The sequence below is a fragment of the Acyrthosiphon pisum genome, chromosome A2 (genome assembly GCF_005508785.2).
Source record: "Acyrthosiphon pisum isolate AL4f chromosome A2, pea_aphid_22Mar2018_4r6ur, whole genome shotgun sequence".
In the NCBI taxonomy this organism is placed as follows: Eukaryota; Metazoa; Arthropoda; class Insecta; order Hemiptera; family Aphididae; genus Acyrthosiphon; species Acyrthosiphon pisum.
The window spans coordinates 69,391,512-69,397,558 of NC_042495.1; positions in this window are offsets into that span (position 1 = coordinate 69,391,512).

A 6,047-nucleotide genomic window follows, 5' to 3' on the forward strand; every position below is an offset into this window, starting at 1 on the left:
CCGCGTACAATTGATGTTAATAATGTTAGCCCTCCCCCCTGATGGATTTCCGCCTAGGAGCTATCGTAGTTTAATCATAATTTTTAAATATGTATACTGAAATCATTTCACTTTTAGGAAATTATAGGCATTAGGCATATAAAGTAATATAATATATAGGTACCTACTAAAATAAAATAGCTTAATAATTATTGTCTGTTTTGGGGATATTATACAATAATTCAACATTCAGGACTATGTTGTTTTTCAATTCAAATACAGACATTATACCTATTACAATAACAATTATTTATTGTAATCAAATAATGTCGATGTGTTGTTTTAATATTGGCAGGTAAACACGGGCAACTGATCGCATTGAAATAGTATTTCATGATATTTAAAAAATGCCCACGCCTTAAAAACACATCAGTGCCAGTGTTATAACTTATCTAGATGAAAATTTCATTATCTAATGTCTTATCTAGATAAATTTCTAATGGTCATCTTTTTATTTATCTTAGATGAAAACTTCAGTTATCTGTATTAAATTTTCTAAATAATTTTTTTTGTATAGACGTGTGTTAAATATTAGAGTATGATATATACTTTTACATTTTGTGTTCGAAAACTATATTAATGTAATTTAATAGATAGAAGGTTATTTTACTTTTAGTGATGAATAAATAGTATGAACAAAATCCACGTAGTCATAAACTCTTAAAATATAAAATATAGGTAATATACTAATATTGTTAGTCAATACACTGCGGCGGCAAATAAAAACAAGGTATTATATAATAATTATATTATTTTTATACAAATTTATTACACAAATTTGAAATTTTATTATAGCGTATTTCTGAGTTTACTGTTTTAGAATAATAATTAATCTATATAATTTATATATTTTATAACAATTATATTGTACATATGCATTTAATACTAGGTTGGTACGTTATAGTACCTATTTTGTACATCACATGAAATTACCCATGAAATTATAATATTCGTGTGTGTTTCATACACTTCCCGCAGACGACTTCTACAACTGCAGCTATACATAATAGGTACTATAATATAATATAATATGATTCTATTATAAATAATATAATGTAAAATATTAGGTACCATTATCAATGTCAATTTTATTACTCATATTTACACAGTATACAAATTAATATACAAATCTATTTACTATATTTTAGAATCAGATTACCAAAACCCAAAATAACGCGTCAACGCGGCCAATAACTGTCATTATCATTCTCTTGTGTTCTTGTAACCCAACCAATTTGTTTATTATAATTTATGATATATTTTAATAACTGGATAATATTTTAAGCTATTTTATTTTAACAATTTGAACCGATTTACTTCAGTGTTGTCCATGCACTTGTTGTCTCCGTCTTACTCTCGTACGAATTGGCAAATTTTCGTCCACTATATAGAGTCTAAATTCAATAGTGTGCTCTTAGTTTTGATAATATTGATATTAGAGTGAATTGACCTATTATCAAGCTTTTAGGTAAGAATTTTATCTGTAATTAAGCGTTGGCGATTTTTGATACTTTAATTTTCAAGCAAGATATATAGGTATATGAATTATCACAAATTTAAAATACTCATTTTAACTCACTTGAAAATTAAAATATCGAATAAAAGCCAACGCTTGGATAGTGTTCTTAATTTCTTATCTAAATATTCGATAATACAATTTACTTTAATATCAAAACTATTAACTAACAGTACACCATTGAATCTAGTGTAGAATGAAAATTTACTATGTCCTACGTTTAGACGTAAGACGGAGACAACAAACACATGAGTAGCGACAAATTAAAACTAAACTTAACCTACATTATGTTGTTTAAAAACAATTAGGTATATTTAATGTTATTTTATTTTACTAAGAAGTATTATCTAAGTGCATGCCTAAGTATATTTATTAAATTTGAGTAAAATCATTAGTTTAAATTTAAAAACATAATAAAATTAATGATGCATGTATTACGTGTAACATTAATTATTAAAAAAAAAAAATAATAATAAGTCGAAATCATTAAAATGCATAAAATGTATTATTATGTTATGCATATTGCAGCATGCAGATACATATTTTATACCTACAACGAAAATCGGTAAAAACTTAAGTGGGTACCAGTATGGTACAACTTGTCTTGATAACTGTTTACACATTTCATTATTCAAAGTGATAAATAAAATCAAATAGAAAATAAAGAATTTTTTAAAGAAATTCATTCAGTTAAAAAATGTATTCAAATTTAAAACGATTATTGCATAATAATGTTAAAACCTTGCAGTACGCCAGTACATTGTATATAGGTATTATTATAAACCATAAATAGTAGAAACTATTAGGCTAGGTATTTAAAATGTTACAAATTACATTAATACCATGACAAATTGTTTTGTCATGATTTCTAATCGTTGAGGATTTTATCACATCATAGATTTAAATTAATATTATACAAGATTATCGAAATCAAAATATAAACATTGTCAACCACCGAATCGTCGTCATTAATGATCAGTCAGCAAGTTATTTTTATCAACACTTGCCCGTAGCAGTCAAATGATTTATAGATAATATTATGTGGGCCCACTTTCCGGTATCTGATTTACCTAATCAGTCAGCAATATAAATCATAAGCATGAATACATGATACATTGAAATTAATGAAAAAATAACGAAAAAAATAATATTTGCGGCGTTTTGTATAAGCTTTTTAGGTACACAACTATCGTAGGTCCGTTTTTCAAGTATCTCATAAATTATACGAATATTGTTAATTTATTGCAAATTTAACATTCAACATTGTATAATTTTATGCAAACACCAACTGAACACAGTTTGTTTTGGAACGAATTTCAATAATTTATTGTAAAACGTCATCAGCCAGTGTAGTTTAGGTAGGATTTGTGAAACCAAACAATCCAAACTGGCATCACCACGATGGAATTTGTCAGTCTGTAGATCACGCAGCGTAATTGCGATAGTCTAGATCGAAGTTATACGAACCGTTTGCTGTGATGTTTCGTGGTTGACGATAATACGTAGTTGGTATGGTGCAAGATTGCTAGTCGGACATGCAGATTTGCTGTTCAATTGATCGGAATGTGATGCACGATCTTGTGGAATACGAACTACATGTGTGTGAAGTAAGCTCCTCCACCCACTCAGTAAAAAATAGCAAGACAAATTTTGAGTTTTAAAGCTTAATTTGTGAGTGATTTTATGTTGATTTTTGGGAATTTATAAATTATAAGTTCTTACCGGAATACAACTTAAATGAGGTGTTATCTTCACAATGGCCTCCCCCACTTTGTCCGAATCATATCAAATGAATTGTAAGTTGTACAGCTTAATTTGTAAGTAACAGGGGCGCCATTTGGGGGGGGGGGGCAGGGTGTGCACTCGCACACCCTGTAATTTTGTTATCCACAATTGGTCTAGGCCTAATTAATACTATGGCCAGATGGCCTTCAGTTTGCCAATCTTTAATTGTGCATGCACCGCAGCTATTCACTGATAATCATAAATAATATTATAATATTGTGTTCTTTAATTTGATAATTGATAAATTGATATCGGTATCACTTTATCCACTGGCACACACAAATATGTGTAAATGGTAAGTGGCTACTGACAGGGGTGGACTGGCTATTTTTGGCCAGGGGTGCAAAATTAATTAGGGGCCCGTAATTTTTTTTCAAACCTACCTAAATTAGGAAAAAGCCCTTAGTTTTATAAGTAAATATAAAAAAAAAATTAAGAATAACATGTTGTTTATTTGTAGAGATATTGAAATATGTTATTTTATTTTTATTTTGTATAATACCGTATATACACAGAATGTATGAACGGTAAAATGTAATGTGTTAACTATAAAAATATGGTTTTATTAAGTATGTTTTTGATACTGTAATGAATCTGTAATGAAAAACTGAAAACACTGGAAACGTTTTTTTAACGATTGGCCTGGAGGTGGGAAAAAATTGTATAATATTGGTTTATGCGATTTGTAAGTTCTTCGCAGCTGATCTGTGACCGAAATAATTATAATGTAGATGCCAACTTCACACTAGCCACTGCACCTTCTATATCATAGTAAAATTTGGTTGCTAGACAATACAGTAAACGATTTTTCCGAAGCGATTTTCATTAAGGATTTAATACAATTTCAACTTTCAATTTGAATTATTTCAAATATTTCTTTTAATACAATTAACTCCGGTGGTTTACTATAAGATCCGCAAAAATTGAGAAAGACGATTAAATTTTGACGATTTAGGTAACCGATAAAAAAAGTAGTGATTTTCTATGACAATGCAACTTATTTTTCATCGAACGTCACGAAGAATCTTATTAGGAATCTCGAATTGGAAGTATGAGAACAGTGTTTGCACAGAGACACCTACCAACGCTGAGAATTTTAATGTGTTTTCTTTTTGTCCCTGCAATTCCTTGTTTATATATTATATTATATTTAATAGTGTATAGAAGGTAATATACCTTTTAAAATTAATTAAATGTATCAAAGTTAGATATGTTTTTATTGCAACTGTTAAAATACCTATATACAATATACTATTAAAATGTAAAACGGTTAAGCATAATATTATGTCTGCCAAAAAATTCTTATGTAGTCCCGTGGAGGGTGTGGGAGAAAATATAACGTCCTGAACCGACTGAAATGGTCGCAAGGGAAATAGTGTGAGTTGCAATGCAATTTAAGAGGATTGCTCTAGATTTTTTAACAAATTTAATTAAGGGGCATATAATAAAATACTGTTCTGAAATGAGACAAGTCAAGTTCGTGGGACCGTTACAACTATTGAACCTTCTTTTCCCGGAAATATAGTTTATTAAACTAAAACAATCAACTGTTGAACTGAAAAAAAACAAAAAAAAAAACATTGCTCCGGTGTACGTGGGTGTGAAAATATTTTACTGACAACATCCAAGTGTTGCAGGTGGGTATTCAGATAGGAACTTACAGATAAAGAAAATATTCTAATAAGTTAGAACTTTTTCAATATATCATAATGTTTACATAATATTGTATTATACATAGAGGTAAAGCAATCAATAAATAATGTGTAGCTGTTAGGATATTATTATAACATAATATGTATATCGCGTAATATTGTAATATAAGTTATAATATAATATTATATATATTACAATCTTTATCAGTAATTTATGTGTATTTAATATGTTTCAAAAATGTTGGTCGATTTGGTCATCAATATAACTGTGTATTTATTATAATTAGGTAATTTTGTTTAGTCATATTGTTGTAATAACATTGTAGTGCCCTCGTATTTATAATTATGCAACATGAATTTATTTAGAAAAATATAATGGCCAATGTCAACCAATGGTTAATATTTTCTTCAACTTAAAAATATGTTAAACTAATTCTATTTTTATAATTTTTCAAATTTGTTCAATACTGATTCTATAGTTAACCATTACACGCTGGTGACAGCTTCACTACGAGGACAAAATATACAATCCTAAAAATAAGTGTACCAAATACATTTTAAAACTTATAACTTACTAAACTCGTTAGAATACAATAATTAAATAACAATAATCGAATCTAACAAGATTCCTTCACATTTGTTATCATACAAATAATTTATTATTATAATATTAATTAATTCAATTAAACATAAATTACAGATCAGATATTATATAATTAGTTACATATTTTATTAAGGGGGCTGCAGCTCACGTATTTTTCAAACGTTTTAGACCAATAAACGATGGTAAATTACACATACTCTTCGGAATGTGCGATTTAAATTTTTTATACATGGTTGAATTCGTTGATAAAATATCTAGGTCTCTTAGGAAGTCGATTTTCAATTTTCAATTTAAAATTACCTTAAAATAACCATTTTTTTTTTAGAAATCCGATGAAATAATTTCATTACATATTTGTATTTATTTTGGGCACATCTGATTTTAAATAAAAAAAGTGATTCCTAAGAAACCTAGATATTTTATCAATGAATTCAAACATGTATAAAAAATT